The sequence below is a fragment of the Acomys minous genome, assembly GCF_964271855.1.
Source record: "Acomys minous genome assembly, chromosome: 11".
NCBI classification, from domain to species: domain Eukaryota; kingdom Metazoa; phylum Chordata; class Mammalia; order Rodentia; family Muridae; genus Acomys; species Acomys minous.
Window position 1 is genome coordinate 92,357,817 of NC_140492.1, and position 17,512 is coordinate 92,375,328.

The 17,512-nt window shown below is 40.4% G+C and overlaps 1 protein-coding gene and 1 long non-coding RNA gene across 3 annotated transcripts in view; one reads left to right on the forward strand and one right to left on the reverse strand.

Annotated features, from left to right (window-relative positions):
- The window catches only part of CWC27 (CWC27 spliceosome associated cyclophilin), a 172,035-nt gene that overhangs the window by 124,277 nt on the left and 30,246 nt on the right, over positions 1 to 17,512 (forward strand). The window lies entirely within an intron of this gene.
- Positions 6,779 to 17,512, reverse strand: part of LOC311608716 — a 35,962-nt gene continuing 25,228 nt past the window's right edge. For both annotated transcript variants that reach the window (XR_014783099.1, XR_014783100.1), the window contains exons 2-4: positions 13,295 to 13,369; positions 8,011 to 8,066; positions 6,779 to 7,059 (exon numbers count right to left, since the gene is read on the reverse strand). This is a non-coding gene — a long non-coding RNA (uncharacterized lncRNA). The remainder of the gene's footprint in view (positions 7,060 to 8,010; positions 8,067 to 13,294; positions 13,370 to 17,512) is intronic.

Below are 17,512 nucleotides of genomic sequence, written 5' to 3' on the forward strand. Positions count from 1 at the left end.
TATATTTTTTATCCTCAAAGGTCCAGACCAGAAGTAGGTTCATCCACTTCAGACCAAATTTTTAAAAAAATCTCTCACAGGTTGCCCTCCATTTCTGTATTATAGTTCACTCTAGATGTAGTCAAGTTGACAACCAGTACCCATCACAACTACAGATAGCACTGGTCCTATAAAATTAGAGGGCTGAGAAACTCTTACCACTTAGAAACAAGGCAGCACAACAAGCTGTTCATGGTTTGTGGTACAGCAACTGTGTCCAGGAGACTCGGTGACTATGTCACCTCGTTATGTATCGACTATACTGCATTGTTACTTTAGAATATATTTCTTCTACTTGTAAGTTGATGGTAAAGCAGTATTCCATGCTATTTTGACAGCAGACCCATATGTCTCATTCTTAGTACTCTATTGATTGCATCTAGAGGCCACCTGGGCCAGGGAGATTGTTCAGTCGGTAAAACAACTGCTGCAAAAGCATGAGAACCTATGTTTGCTCTCTGGCACTCTGGTAGAAATTTTTACTATACTAGAGTCTTCCCCACAGAATATTGATTTATTCATTCCTTAATTAATCAAAAATTGAAATACCACAATGTATTAAATATTTCAAAAAACATAGGACGGCAAGGAAATTAGGCAAAATAATTATGTATGGCATGATTAAATGTTAATAAATAAAAAATTCAGAGGTATAGGAATTATAGCCAGGATCATTTAAATAATTCCCATTTTCTCATAATGATGAAATTTGCCAAAGCATGGTATAGTATCTTTAATTTCAATTTTATGAATATATACTTTATGCAAAAGTTCAACAATGTTTAGTGTGCAACAGAATGAGATTGGACAAAAATACAGTTATGTATCTATCAGCATAATCAAGATATGGAACAGTTCTGTTATCCTTCAGAGGTTCCCAGTATCCCATTGCAGTCACTCTGAAGCCAGAGACCCTCAAACCCTCCCTATAGCTGTGCTTACCTACCGATGGCACAGTCGGTGTGTATCTGACCTCTAATCTACGTCATACCTCTGGAATTCGTTCCTATGCCAGTAGTTTGTTCTCTTCTGTTTCTAGAGAGTATTACACTGCTGTCGCGTTTCTGCTTGTCCTCTGGAGGTATCCATGCTTGCCGTGCACCGAGCTGGGCTAGAGGGAGAGGGAGGGTGGGTGGGTACAGTGCAGAATCTCAGTGCGCGCTGAGTGTGGGAGAAACAGCCTTCTCAGGAGGCCGCTTCAGGGAGACAGCTGGTTTAGTGGGGAGGGGTATTTATGCCTTAGGGAGAGCTAGGGTCTCAGTGTCCCCCCCTCCCTGTCCTCCCAACCCCACCCTTTGTCTCCCCACCCCTGATCCCACCCCAGCTACCTCACCCCCACCCCCTCTTCCACCCTCTCTCCATCTGCTTCAGACGTCTATTGTCTATTTTATTTCCTCTTCTGAGTGAGATTCAAGCATCTTTTCTTTGGACATCCTTGCCTTTGTTGGGTCTGTGGATTGTAGCATGGTCATCCTGTACTTTATGGCTAATATCCACTTATAAGTGAGCACATACCATGTGTGTCTTTCTGGGTCTGAGTTACCTCACTCAGGATTATCTTTCACTTCCACCCATTTTCCTGCACATTGTATAACATCTTTGGTTTTTTTGGTTTGCTTTGCTTTTGGTTTTGGTTTTGTTATTTTGGTTTTTCGAGACTGGATTTCTCTATATAACAGCTTTGGCTGTCCTGGAACTCTCTTTGTAGACCTGGCTGGCCTCAAACTCAGAGACCTGCATGCCTCTGCTTCCTGAGTGCTGAGATTAAAGGCATGTGCCACCAACACCTAGCTGATGTCTTTGTTTTTAATAGCTAAATAGTATTCCATTGTGTAAATGTACCACATTTTGTTATTTCCAGTTTCTGGCTATTATGAATAAAGTGGCTGTTGAACAAGTGTCCTTGTGAATAGTGGAGCATCTTTTGGGTCTATGCCCAGGAGTGGTATAGCTGCGTCTTGAAGTAGATCTAGTCCCAATTTTCAGAGAAACCTCCAAATTGATTTCCATAGTAGTTGTACAAGTTTGCAATACCATCACAATGAAAGAATGTTTCCCTTGTTCCGCATCTTCCCCACATGTGCTGTCATTTGAATTTTGGATCTTATCCATTCTGACAGGTATAAGATGGAATCTGAGTTGTTTTGATTTTCAGTTTCCTAATGACTAAGGACATTGTACATTTCTTTAAATGCTTCTTGGTCATTCAAGATTCCTCTGTTTAGCTCTATACCCCATTTTTTAATTGGATTATTTGATTTGGTGGTATTTAATTTCTTGAGTTGTTTATATATTTTGGATATTAACCCTCTGTCAGATGTAGGGTTGGCTACTGTTTTGTCCTATTAACAGTGTCCTCTGCCTAACAGAAGCATTCAGTTTCATGAGGTCATGTTTATTAGTTGTTGATCTTAATGCCTGAGCTGTTGGTGTTCTGTTCAGAAAATTGTCTCCTATACCAATGAACTCAAGCCTCTTCCCCACTTTCTCTTTTATTAGGTTTAGTCTATTCAATTTTATGCTGAGGTCTTTGATCCACTTGGAATTGAGGTTTGTGCAGGGTGATAAATTTGGATCTATTTGCATTCTTTTACATGCAGGCATCCAGTTAGACCAGCACCATTTGTTGAAGATACCTTTCCCCCCATTGTATAGTTTTTTACTTCTTTGTCAAAAATCAGGTATCTGTAGATGTGTGGGTTTATTTCTGGGTCTTTGATTCAATTCTATTGACCACCAACCCATCTGTTTTAATGCACATACTATGTGGGTTTTAGTACTATTGCTCTGTAGTATAGCTTCAGATCTGGGATGGTGATGCTTCCAGAAGTGCCTTTTATTGTACAGGATTATTTTAGCTATCCTGGGTTTGTTTTTGTTTTTGTTTTTTTCATATGAAGTTGAGGATTGCTCTTTTAAGGTCTATAAATTGTATTGAAATTTTTATGGGAATTGCACTGAATCTGTAGATTGCTAGCTTTTGTTTTCCAGTTTACATTTTTAGGATCTTGATTTCACTCTTTACAATATTATTCATTATTAATCATTTTTACAAGAAATATGTCCCCAATGACCGGATTATCTAAGCAAAGTCATTTGAATGTTTATTAATATTTCTTCTAATTATTTTATGATTACTTTTAATTGTTTAGTCACTCTGAAAATTATTTTATCCCATCATATGAATAACTGTTATCGTTTAGCAGGGGAAGGAGACAAAGTATCTGTTAAATCAACATGGAATAGCTCATGAAAGAGGAAAAAGACAATTACATAGATCTAATACAGCTTCTAGATAGAGTAATTCAACTAGAGCCAACTGCTACCGATACCAACTGAACTCCTATAGATTAAAGGGGGTGGTTTATTTTGTAAAGCTCTTTAAGGTGGCAGCAAAAAAAGTTATACGATACACTAAAAGTAAATAGCATTTTCACATTTTCTTTTTCCTTTCTCAGTGGGTCATCTTCTGTACTAGAAGACCCTCGCTTATACGCATGCAGGTGAGAGAAAGCATGAGACACAAGCTTTCATAAAATGTGTGTCTGGAACACAGGGTAGACAGGGTGTGGATCCTTCAATCATCTCTAGTCGTCCTTCTCTAGGATAATATAAAGAATAGTAACAGGACACCTACATGCTGTTGGGTACCTAGGAAAGACTGATAGAAGTCTGCTCCACCATATGCTCTGTAGCTGGGTTGCTGGTCGGCAGTACGTTCTAGGCACTGTATTGCTGTACATTTTCCTTACAGCTTGGACTCCCTTCAGATGGCCCACGCCAAGAACCAGCAGCACTGCTTTCCTTTTTTCCACTCTGGTGTATTTCTGTACATCATGGTTCAGCATCATTGGAGCCTTCAGGAGACATGGGTCAGCTATAGGAAAACAGCGTAGAAAGAGTACCTCACACTGTGCCTGCCTCTGAACGCACAGAGACATCCTCGAAGTTTACTCCACGTGTACTAAGATGCCATGTGAGGCATCTACAGAAGAATAATTGTGTTTATTTTCACTCATTTGGGTGTGGCAGGAGAGAAAATCATTTCAAAATTTACTCTACTTCTGCCAAAGATTTTGCTAGTCTGTGGCATGTATTTCATAAGGACGCTGAGTGAGTATTGGGACAGACTAGAATAAACTTGGCTACTCAGAAATATTTCTCAAGGTTGCCTTACTTATTTTTTCTGTCATTCACACTGTTACTAATCTGTGTAACTTAACAGTGTATTTACTACATGCCTTAAAGACAATATTAATTAGTAGTGTGTTTCTCATCTGAAAATAAGAAATAAAACATTTGCATGGCAAACCTGCAACCTTGGGAAGCTGCTAACCCCAAATATTCAATCCCATCTACTTATTTTACCCCTTTTATTTAGTGACTAAGCCAACATTTGGGGTTTTTTTAATTACTAATCAGTGAGAATGTGGCTCTAATTATGTTCTAATCCAAAATAAGAGAGTGAGAAATATTTCACTTCACCAAGAAAGAGTGTAAGATTGTTTTGTGGCAGTTCTGTTTATGGAACTTACCAGACAAACGCAAAGTATTAATTAGTGCTCTTTGAAAACAGAAACCATTTTGAATTTTTTTTACATAGAAAGTATGTTTCGTAATATCACATTTAGAGACTTTAATTTAACTTAACAAGTCACCTTGAAGAACAATGTATTTCTATGGTTTCTTTTTATTTAGTATATGCTGACTGTATATAGTAGCTTTCACTGTGACATTTCATGCGTATGCCCAATGTGTTTTATCATACCTTCTCATGCTCCCCTCTGTTCCCACTGATCTCCTTTCTCTTCCCACCTAGTCTCTCTTCTGCTCTCATGTATGTGTGTATGTATGTGTGTGTGTATGTATGTATGTATGTATGTATGTATGTGTGTATGTATGTATGTATTTTGAATATCTAGGAAGTTTCATCATGATTACAGGTCCTAGGTGAGGGATTATTGGCAGGAACATGGGCTCATTAGCAGTAACTGCACTACTAAAGAAAATACCCCCACCCCCTTGACCATTTAGTACATGCGCAGGGAGGGGTGGAGTCCTTGAGTCCCTCCCCACCCACTATTTTTTTAAAGATTTATTTATTCAGTATTATATATACAGTGCTCTGCCTGCGTGTACACCTATAGGCCAGAAGAGGGCACCAGATCACATTATAGATGGTTGTGAGTCACCATGTGGTTGCTGGGAATTGAACTCAGGACCTCTGGAAGAGCAGGCGGCGCTCTTAACCACTGAGCCATCTCTCCAGCCCCCTATTTTTTAGTATGGACCTCTAAGAACTGAGAAAGGGATGCCTCTAGGCCTGCTTACCCCTTCCCTATGCCAAGATGTTGACAGACCCAGTCTTGCGCATAGCTTGTGCCTATAATCTCAAGTGTGTGACATCAGGACCAAAGCGGAGATGTCACCTTTCAAAGGCAGTGCTCCTTCCTCAACTCTTACATTCTTTCCATCCATCTGCTGTGAAATTCCATGAGTACTGGAAGTCCCGTTTATGGCTGAACATTCAACAATCATTTTTCTTAGCACTTTGGCCAGTTATTCATCTCTGCAGTTCCTGCTGCCCGCTGTGAAAGGAGCTGCCCCGACTGACAGCCGCACTGATCTGTAGGCATAAATGGGATGACTTAGGTGTCAATGTGATGGTCACATCTTGCCCATTGAGCCTAAGGACTCCCCAACCCCAGGCTTTTGACCAAATTTACAGCACAAGATGTGGACCTCCTGTGAAGTGGGCCTCAATCTGATCAGAATGGTTCCTTATGTTCATCTGTGACCTGGCGCTACAGTGCCAGTGGGCCCTTCAGCTGAGTAAGACCCTGGATGACGATTCTACCCCAAAAACATTCGTAGTGTCTTCTGACACTTTGAAAACTAACCAATAAATCTTAGCCCAGCTGGATTTCATGTCCTGTGACCAAAGCATGTGGTGTCTTCAGCAGTAGGGTCTTGCCATCTAATTTTGGTAGGCAACCAACAGCCATGTCAAATGCCTATGTTGCCTGTGTTGTTTGGGGGCACTCAGAGACCTCCCTAACAGACCACTCACGGGGAGGTAGCCTATCTGGTACTTGGATTTTCACTTAGTGGCCTATCTTTTCTAGGAGCAGTTTTATTCATCCATTCAGGGTACTTCCATTTAAACTTCAGCAAGTTTTGTTGTTGCTGCTGCTGCTGCTGCTGCTGCTGCTGCTGCTGGTATATAATGTGGGGGCGAGGTGTGCACACACTTGTTTATTTGTTTATTATTATTATTAGGGACAAGGTTTCTCTGTGTCGCTTTGCTTGTCCTGGACTTGCTTTTTACACCAGGCTGGCCCCGAATTCACAGCGATCCACCGGCCTCTGCCTCCTGAGTGCTGGGATTAAAAGCATGCACCGCCACGCCCGGCAGGATTGTTTTTAATACTTTTAGTGTGTCCTTAATTTTGCCTGCTCCTCTCCCACAGCTCTTAAAGATTCAGGACCAGGAAAGCAGGAGCTCATACTATCTCTCCCTTCTTTCCTTCCCCTCCTCCCTTTCTAGTGCCCCTGGACAAAGCCCACACTTGCACTCAGGCTGGCCTTACACTGCTGGATTCAGGCTGGCCTGTTGCTCTTTCCAACAGAGCTGAGACTATAAACATTCACTACTACCTAGTTCTCCAGTCTCTTGCAATGTCCTTCCTACAATACATTTCCGCTGAACAGTCATTTTCCTTTTTTAAACATCCATTTACTCAGATACACTGTACCAAGTGTAAGAGAGATGAGCACTGTTTGGATTCTCAACATAAACTAGTGAAAAGGAAACAGTGTCTCCACCTTAAGAATCTCACTTATGGCGCCCCCAGAATGATGGTCATTCAGGCATTATACACTTCCCCAGTTTTCAGCTTTTACTGAATGGGTGGATTTCCAAGTAGAACACCATGGTCTTTCCAGTGCAGCCACTTCCCAGTTTTATCTCAATGTGTTGTGCCTGAAGCTCTCATTCAGGGCTGTCTGTGAAAGTGCCACCTGCAAACAGAAAATGGGAATGGCGAAGCATGTCCCCCATACAGCATGCCAGCAAATACTGTTGGCTTTTAAGCAGGTTCGGCAGTACAAGTTAACCCATGGCAAGCTTCTACACCTGAGCGTCCAAGTGTATAGAAAATATAAACTAAGTTTTGATCATTTCACTAAAGAATTTAACATTTCTCCCTCTCAGACTTTTATTAGTGCCTTGACAAGAGAACTGAATATACAGAAATATTCAAACATGTATGTTACTGAAATGAAAAATTATATCTACTCTTTGCTTCTTTAAGTGACATTTAATTATTTGAAAGGAGTTTTAACTATAAAATCGTTTATAGTTGTAAAAAAACAGTGCCTATTACTCACTGCCAAATAATAATACTTCCTATTATTATTTGAGTCCTGCCACAGGCTTCATTACAGTAAATTCTTACCCATCCTGAGAATCAATTTAACCAAGGAGCTCCCACTCTCCAATGAAGAGTCCAAATCATTAAAGATGCTTAGTGCCTGCCCTAACTTACTCCGTGCATCTTAGGAATCAGAGCTCTGCTCCAGTGCTCTTTCCGCTGTAAAGCTGCAAAGCACTGTTTCCTTTAAAAATAAAATGAGCCACAAACAAACAGGACCTATTGCTGGATGCTGTTTTCAGCAAACTGAGAACTTGCTTGCAATGGTAGGCATCAGACTAAAGCTGAGCAAAGACCCCTGCTCCACCCACCCTCAAACCCAGGGTCCAGAAAGACCATTCAGACAGTCACTTACAGAGCAAGTGTTTGGTGACGGTTTCCTACCTTCACTCCATGTCACAATTCAATTTGTTAGAGCTATCACTAGCCCTGGAGACCAAGGAACACCAGTGCATATAAACTGATTTCAAAGGTAGAAAACATGGCCAGAGCGGCTGACCTATTCTGAGACAGCAAAGCAGAGCCACAAGCAACTCACCGTGCTGTTTTAAGTCAAATGTGTTTTCCTACTTAGATTGTAGTATTCAGAAAAAGCTGTGGGGGGAAAAAAAGCTTTATCTAAAATAGAAGAAAATTCCAAAGTTTGAAAGCACTTTTATTTGAGCCAGCCTGCCTTTCTGCCCCGCCCTCCCCCCACTTTCCCTGTCCCTCCTTCTCCCCCCGTCCTCTCCTGCCCCCACTCCTTTTCTCTACACGCTGTTAGGACTAAACTATTGATTAAAAGAATTGTGAACCAGAAACTTGGAAATTTAGTCCCATCAACTAGTAGTATAATTTAAAAAAAACAAAAACCCTTTAACACATTCTGAAGTTTCCTCAGACTCAGACACACTTGAGAAGAGTTTTGTGAAGTGTTAGCCCAAGGATGGTAAGTGTGACCACCTACCTCTTACCAAGTTTCAGTCCTTCAGTTTAGCATTTTCATGATCACATTTTTGTCTCATTTTCCCTATTCCTCATGTTATTAATCCATTCTTCTTCGTGCACATCCTGCCGTGCGTTAGCCTCGAACTATGATTCTGATGTCTCTTGCATCTACTGTGGCTAAATCTTATTTCCCCTACAAAGGTCCATGTGGCTGCCTCTATCTGGCTTTCACTCTCACCCCACTACTTGAATTTCCCAAATGCTTTCTCAAAATTGCATGTGTCATTTGTGCCACCTCAGTTGGTAATGTACGTCTTATTCCTTGTCCAGTGAGCCAACTTTTAGTGGCAGGAACTAGCATTGTTCCCTTTCTCCCATGCACAGCGTCACCTCCCCCACTCACCCTAACTATTTTGCTTTGTGACAGGATAGAGAAAGGAGCTTTGAAGTCTGGAAGCCCTGCCTTCAACCCCTTGCCCTTGCATCTATTAGCCCTATAACCTGAGGAAAGAGACTTAACCTCTCTGAACCTCTGCTTCCTCAAGCGTCAAATGGGGATGAGAATACCCCTTCTGTTGCCGAGTGAGGTGGAGTGAGAGGCACAATGGGCCTCCATCCTCAGGTCCTGAAAGTGGCGCTGGCGTGTGTGCTAGGTGTGTACTTTAGAGCTCACTCACTGCTTCAGTTTCTGCAGTCACATGGAAGAAATAAGGACTGCCATGACACACCCTGCTTGGAAGTATTTTAAGGATTAATGTAAACTCTTGCAACTATTTGGAGAATGTTATATTCTGCAGTGTTCAATTTGCTGGTATAAGATCATAGCTTTAGGCAATTTTAATTAGCCGTTCTTTTTAGTCTACCTCGTTGGCTTCAGAAAGCTTTTCATCTTAAACTTAAGTGGGTCTTTGGAGGGGGGTTTGGTTTTTTTTTTTTCCTTATTGCTACAATGCTACATGTGTAATTTGTAGTTTCCCCATTCAGAATAATAGGGTAACATGGGGATGCTGTGAAAATGTCTATCAAACTATAAAGATTGTGGGTCACGCCATCTAGAGAAGTACAGCGTGACCTGTAGAGGAAGCTGTAGGAGCATCAGCCGGCCTCTGTGATGGAGGATGTGGATTGAACATGAGCAACAAACCATAGCTCCTCAGCACACAGCTGGATACCTTTACTGAAAAGCTATTGATAGATGCTCCCCAGTAATTGCCAGTAACCCTTCATATTCATTTTATAAGACAGCTCCTTTGTGGAATCATTAAGAAAGGAGAAATGTGGGAAAGGGCTACTTATCAGCTCGGCTAACTCTACTATTCAGTAATGGATAAAACCCATCTGTACTGACCTAAGTTCTCTTCAGTACTAGGGAACACACACACACACACACACACACACACACACACACACACACACACACACACACACACATTCCAGAAGTAAGGTTCTGATCCCATGAAGCTAAAATTATAGGTGGTTTTATGCCACCCAACATGGGTCCTGGGAACTGAACTTGGGTCTTCTGGAGGAGCAGCAAGCACTTTTAACTACTGAGCCATTTCTCCACTCCAATCCTAGACACTTTTTAAATGCTAAAGATTCACTTCATTTTATAAACGATCATACTTGCGCTGTGGAAAATATCTGCAGGGAATGCTGGAAGTGGTAGCAGAAATCTCTAATCCCAGCACCCAGGAGGCAGAGGCAGGCAGATCGCTGTGAGTTCGAGGCCAGCATGGTCTATAAAGTGAGTCCAGGACAGCCAAGGCCACACAGAGAAACCCTGTCTCGGAAAATCAGGCCAAAAGAAAATATCTGTAGGAAGTGTTCACTGCAAAGAGGAAATGAACATGGTAGTGTGTAAAAATGGAGGTATTGGCTTTTTAGAACACTTCATTCCCAGAGTAAGAAGACGACTGAGTTGTAAAAATTCTTGCTGTGAAAGCAAGAAGACTTGAGTTGAACTCCCCAGCACCCCCACGCAAGCCAGACATTGGTTGTACATTGGTTGTACATTGAGGAGCAGAGACAGGCTGATCCCTAGAGCCAGGTCAGGGAGCAGTAGGTTCAGTCAGACCCTGTCTCACAATTACGGCAGGATAAAAAGATGGTTTGTGGGCCGAGTGTTTGCTACCAGACCACAGACCGTGACTTTTGTGTGCAGAATAGAACCCACTCCTATAAGCTGCCCTCTAACCTCTGTATATGCACCATGGCACATGCACACTCACGTATATCTATACATTAAATAAATAAATGTAATAAAAAATTAAGTAACTTGATTTCTGGAATTCGTAGTTTGGCACATTTAGCTTCTTTGAACCTCATTTTCTCCATCTGTAAAATTAGCAGCTGCCTAAGAACTGTTAACGCTCATGTCTCATGTTGTGATTCTGGAATCAGTCCTCTGACACATAATTTAAAAATAAAGATGAGGCTTTGACTATAATGCAAATGTACAGAACTCCTAGATCTGAGCTTGCACAGGCTACTGTCCTGCAAATGCCTAATGGAAAATACAGCTGGCGGCCAGTGAGTATTTTTATACTTTATAGTCCAACTGGAATCCAGTCTGAGACTCTGGATAAATCTTAACTGTATTGTCCTCAGAAACTTGTTACCTGCACATTTCTCAAATTAGCTGAAAGAAAAGCTCAAAGGAAAACATTCTGTATTATTTCAGAATTACTGCGAACCCTTCAATAATATGAAGCAGGGGGACTACATACAGAGGGAAAAAACAGCCCTGCCTTCTACATTTGACAGGGTTAAACTTGGCTAATCTCAGCACTGTGAGTTCAGATATATTGCTAGCAACTCCTAAATTCTTTAACCACTTTGACTGAATGTCATGAAACTACAGAGGTTTATTGACCACCAGATGGAGCCAGTATTATTTCATTGTAGCAGGAAAATACATTGGATGATGCTTTAAAGATGAAGAAGAAAAAAATCCCAGGTTACGGAAATTGCCAAAATAAAGTTTTATTAATAGTAAAGTGAGCCTTTTAGGTTTCTCTGTCTAGTTTTTGTGAATGTTGGAATATATATAGAAGACACTACTTCTTATTAAATTATTTTTATTATTATAATACTAACATGAATCCTTTAATTGAAGAAAGGATTTAAATTGTGGTCCTGTGATAAATATTATGTGTCATAATTATGAAACATGATAGTAAATTATGTATTTGTTGTCTCAGGCACTTTCTATTATAATTATTGCCATAATAGATTTTCAAAGGAAGAAAGAAAGGGCATATGGCTGGGTGGGAGAAATATGTCCTTTTCCCCAGTAGTTTCTTAAAGGAGAAGGTGAAGATGGTCAATGCTTGCAACTCCTGCAGAGCTTCTACCCAGAAAACTTGGTGTCCATGGGCCTTCATCAGTGATAGCTGCTTCAAGTTGACTCCATCTATTTAACAAGGGTCAAAAAGTCCATTTGTCCTTCGAACTCAATTTAACCATTCAACTACCTATGAAAAAAGTCTCTATATTCTGGGGCCCTAGGACCTTGGACAACCCTCAAAGACCCATTCCACCCAGTAAAAGTAAAGATAAGTGTAGACATTGTTGTGGTTTAGTACCTTAAAATGATCATGTGTCCCTGTGCAAGGACAGGAACAGGCTGTGAATTTACAACTGAAAAGTGCTCAGACAAAGGCAGTTACCATTGCAGTGCCTTTTGGAGGTGTGGTCTGTGTTGAAGGTTTGAATGGAGGGCAGCTGTGGTTGGGGGGGGGAGGGGCGGTGTAAGAAAGGCCATAAAAAATGTTTGGGAGTAAAACTCACTTGAATAAACCTACTGTGTGGCGCACTGCAATTATACTCTCTCATTGTCCATTGAGAAATGTATTTGAAACTAGAGAGGAGAATGGGACTTCTATTTTATTTACTAGAATTTTATTACCTGATGCCTTCTCTCTCTCTCTCTCTCTCTCTCTCTCTCTCATTCACACACAAAAAACTCAGCTAACTAAAAGCTTATTATTTTACAACTAGAGTACATGGGTTTGCACCCAACTCCAACCTCCAGTTTAGTATTTATGAGATACATGATTTAATATTTTGGTGCCTTAATTTACCAATCAAAAAAGGATTCATAGCATACCTTTCATATAGGGTTTTTGGATATAAGTATTAAAACCATAATTCACTTTCTAGTATTTAACATTAGTGAGTATTTACTTTAAATATTTACTATAGTGGAACTTACTTTCAAGTGTGGCATTTTTCCTGGATTTAAGTTCTGGTAAATTAAAATTTTGGTGAAAAAAAATGTTTTGTCGTTTCCAGACTACATTATAAACACAACTGCACATTGGTAGCAGCCTGTCCCTTTGGTTATTCAGATATGTTTACTATAACTACCACATTACCTTCGTTTACATAAAAAGTTTTATTTCTTATGGAAATTTCACAAATATTCTTTAAGGTGATAGATCCAGAGCCTCTTAAAAATCATTCTATAAGTAGGCTTCTGGCATAGAGAAGTTATTAAATACAGCTAGCTAGTTTGCTTGCTTGCTTGCTTGTTTGCTTGCTTGTTTGCTTGCTTGCTTTAATGAGTAAATTTGTTATTTCTTGTACAGAGCTGCTGGTTCCTTGAGTTGTGGTCCCAGAACCATAGAAAACATAAACTCTTTTACCTCTAGATTTAAGTTTATGGGTTGACATTGTCAGTTTATTGGAACAGAGATTAAATTTACTCACTAGTTTGTAGAGGAAGGGTTAAGGCCATTTTATAACAGGCAGGAACAAAGGTATTTGTACCCTTACAATCGTTGTGTAACTGCTGCCTCCCATGGAACACCAGCTAAGTAACTTTACTCACTTAGCGCCTAGTTGCCCCATCTATAAGCTAATAACTTAAATTCAGACAGTTCTCAGCTTACCTTCTGCCTCTGCTGCTCCAGTAGTGCATTGTTCTTGTGATGCTGGGCACTCCTATCCCCGAGCCTGTCAAGAATCTGACACAACCTTGTCTCAGAAAGAGCGAATACAGTTCTACATTCTTACTCTAATGCTATAATGGGAAATATTCAAACCCTCTAGAATAGTGGTGGTATTTTACATATGAAGCTAAATTTTGGTGCTTACCTTATACTAAGTATCTTGATTTCTTAATATTTTCACATATGTTACGTTTGTTTACACTTCATTTTCCTTTCAAAGCATCTCTTTGAATATTAAGCACATGAAGTCAAAAGCACCTTAACTTGGTGCCTAAACATGCAACAGGCCTTTTATAAATGTTCTTTCTCTTTCCTTACTTCCCATTTTGAGGATATTTCATAAAAACTTCAGTTGGTGATAAGTAGTCATATTGTATTACTGAATCATAGTCCAATATAAATTGAGATTTATAAGACACTTAATAAAACATGGACCACTCTAGTATTGTCCAGTTTTATACTACCAGAGACATCCAGTTGCTTATTCAGTTTTTGTTTGTTCAGGAGAATGCAAGCGTATGAGAGATGAATGTCTTACTTCCTGCTCTGGCAGCCATCACGCTCAGTTCCCCTACAAACGTATGGGCGTGCTAGATAAAAGACAGCCCCAGCCCATTTATGGTCTCAAGTGCTTGTGAGGAGGGCTGGAGAAGGGAGAGGGCTAGACAGCAGAAGCAAAGGGGAGTGTAGCCAGAATATTCAGCTGGGTCGCTCACAAGGGCATTGGACCCATGTGTGTGTCCAATAGTTAATTCTAACGGCTAGAAGTTAAGGTTTTCATCTCATGGTTGAACAGAATATGCAGCCTTGGGTTAGATAGAGACAGAAAAACTGTCCAACTTGCCAGGGAGGTCACAAAAATAGAAAACCTTGGCATTTTTTTCAGAACTATAAAAGGAAGGAAAGGAAAAAGAAAGTTTCTCATTTAAAAAAAAAAAGGCAAGACTCTTAAGTGTCCAGTAGGCATGATTATAAAGTCTGACCACCTATGTGGAGTAGGAATGCTAAGTCAGAATTGAAGAAAGACAGCTCTGGGCTGGGGACAGACAACGCAGGGGAGCCTTTACACGATCTGTGTGCCAAAAATGTCCTGCGGAGTATGATGAAAATACATATGTGACTGAGATAAATTAGGAACGTGAGCAATGTCTCTATAGACAAAGCAGAAGCATACCAGAGGGATCCCGAAAAGAGTCTAAAAGATGCAAGTACATTGAACAGCTGGAGAGACTGTGTAAGGTAAGAAGCACGAGGAATGAATACGGTTGCAAAAAAAAGTAGATGAATTTGAAAAAAAAAGTCAAATTCAACTTTAATTCTATAAATTAAAAAATAATAATAATCTGTTAAATCCAGTGATGAGTAGGTGTTTGAAAATGGATTAGATACAACTAAAGAGAGAATCGATGAGTTGAAATAAAGAGCTAAGGAAACTAATCAGTTTCCTGGTGAAAACTGAAAACATGGAAAATAAATGTTCCGTAACCATGTGAGTATTCATATGGATATAACACACACATACCCTGGAGGAAACGGACAAGTTAACAGCCTTTTGTTTTTTACCTTGTTGGGTTTGTATAGAAGATTGCTCTGCCTTTAGCTGAATTTACCTTGTAAAGGTGTTTGAGCTAAGTTTTCCATTCAGTTCAGATGCAACCTGACTAGGCTTAACTCCTGGTGCCATAGACCTGCCTAGTGACGCCTTGGCAGACCCTGCAGCTATCTCAAGCCCTTTGCCTAGTGTCTACAACTAGAAACGAAAGCAGAAAGAAGAGACATCCTTAAGCCAAGTGATGTTAAGGTTAAGTAATTAATGATGTGGGGGGAGGGACCTCACCTCACTAAGCAAAGAAGTAGAATGGCCAGAGAGTGTATCTTGAGGGTTAATATGCCTAACTAGACCCTTGTGGCTTTAACAGTTTAGAACTACTAATTTGTAGAAAAGAAAATTATATACCATGAATTTGATTAGGTCTTTATATTTTACCTAGTATGCTTCCCGCATAAAAATCAGTGACCAGCTTATCTTAATTCTTCTATTAAAAAAAAAAGAATTTATTTTTATTTTGTGTATATGTGTGCTTGCCTGCAAGTATGTATGTGTGCCATGCGCATGCCTAATGTCTGTGGAGGCCAAAAGAGAGTATTGTGTCATCTGTACCTGGAGTCATGGGTGCTTTTAGGCAACTGTGTGGGTGTAGGACCCTAACCTAGGTCCTCTAGAAGAGCAAAGATGCTCTCAAATGCTGAACCATCTCTCCTGCCCCATTATATCAACTCTTAATCCAAAGCTGACTTTCATTTTAAACCTCTCTTTCCATTGGCAGACAGGTAAAATAAATTATGTAATAGGTCTTTTCTATGAACACAGTCAACCAAATATTGTCATCCTTTCTTGTGGTTGTAAGAGATGGAATTCACTGTGTGTGTGTGTGTGTGTGTGTGTGTGTGTGGAGAGAGAGAGAGAGAGAGAGTATATTTACTGTGAAATACTTGTGAGTATTGATTTGGACAGAAAATTGATTTAAAAGAATTAAAGAGTTTACACATCCCCTGAATGGGGATACCTGGGGGCACTCAGAGAAAGGATAGCAGGCTACCAAGAACAGGCTTGATACCCTATGAGCATATACAGAGGGAGGAAGTCCTCCTCAGTCACAGACATATGGGAGGGGAGTAAGAGGAAAATGGGAGGGAGGGAGGAATGGGAAGATACAAGAGAGGGGATAACCATTGAGATGTAATATGAATAAATTAATAAAATTACATTAAAAATAAATAAACAAATAAATAAATAAAATAATTAAAGAGTTTAAATATTATTTTACTGGGATATATGGGTAATTTTTCAGCTGTGACTAAAATGATTTTGTTAACAAACTTTAGTTGAAATGTTTTAAATTTTTAGAAGGAAATATCATTTCTGTAAGATATAATCTGTCTCTTTTATCCTTCAACATATCTTTCTAAAGAACATTCAATGGTACATTGTGTTTTATTACTTGGAGGTATATCAAAACAACTAATGCAGGTCTGGAGAGATTGTTCTGTGGTCAAGAGCGCTGGCTGCTCTTCCAAAGGCCCTGTGCTCTATTCCGAGCACACCCATATGGTAGCTCAGAACTATCTGGAATTCTACTTCCAGGGGATCTGCTACCCTCCTCAGGCCTCCATGGATGTGGGGCACACATTGATGCACAAATGCTTATGCAGGCAAGACGCCCACACACGTAAAATAAAAGTAAAAATAAATTTTATAAAAAAGCAAAACACTGCCGGTCAGTGGTGGCACACACCCTTAATCCCAGCAGAGGCAGGCTGATCTCTGAGTCTGAGGCCAGCCTGGTCTACAGACTGAGTTCCAGGACAACCAGGGATACACAGAGAAGCCCTGTCTCAGAACAGAACAGAACCAAACCAAACAACAGAAACCCTAACCCTACATGCAGGCAGACAGACACAGCAGTCATCAGTTGACCTTCCAGGTGCTGTAAAGCACATCTGTTCTTACTTTATAACTGTGAGAAAACCATCACAAGATAGAAATCAGACTGAGCCAAAGTGCAACATGTTTCCCTGCTAAGATTGTCTGTTCTGGAAATAAGCAGGTTAGTGAGACCACCCTTAGAGCATCTGCATGGCCCAGCCAACTGCTTTGCCCTAACCTCGGATTTGGGTGATTCATTGTCTCTCGGTTCTCACTAGTCCACCTGTAAATAGTAAGCACGGGGGCACTTTCCTACCTCTATTGAGCATATCATTTAAAACACAAATTAAATTGGAGTAAATGACCAATAACCATAGTCAAACACCAGGAAGCTCCAGAATGCAGTCAGGTAGTCAAACCCAAAGGGAGGTACAGCTGAAAACTGTAGCTTCTGTGCCACCAAAGGATCTGTGGGTCCTTGTAGAACATTCTAGAGGAGTGGGGGTGGGGTGAGTGGAGCATTTACAGCTGTGTTAGGTTACTGCCTGTGACTTCCTAGGTATTTAACCCTAAGATGCCCAACTTTCACATTCCTCACTTTCATTACAAAATCCAGTCAGTTATATTAACACCAAGTGTTTTGACTGGTGACTAGAGGCTTGAAAGTCTAGTGTCTACAGTTCCCGTCTGTGGGAGCCGGAAGCTGTAGTCATTACCGTCTGAGACTGTGT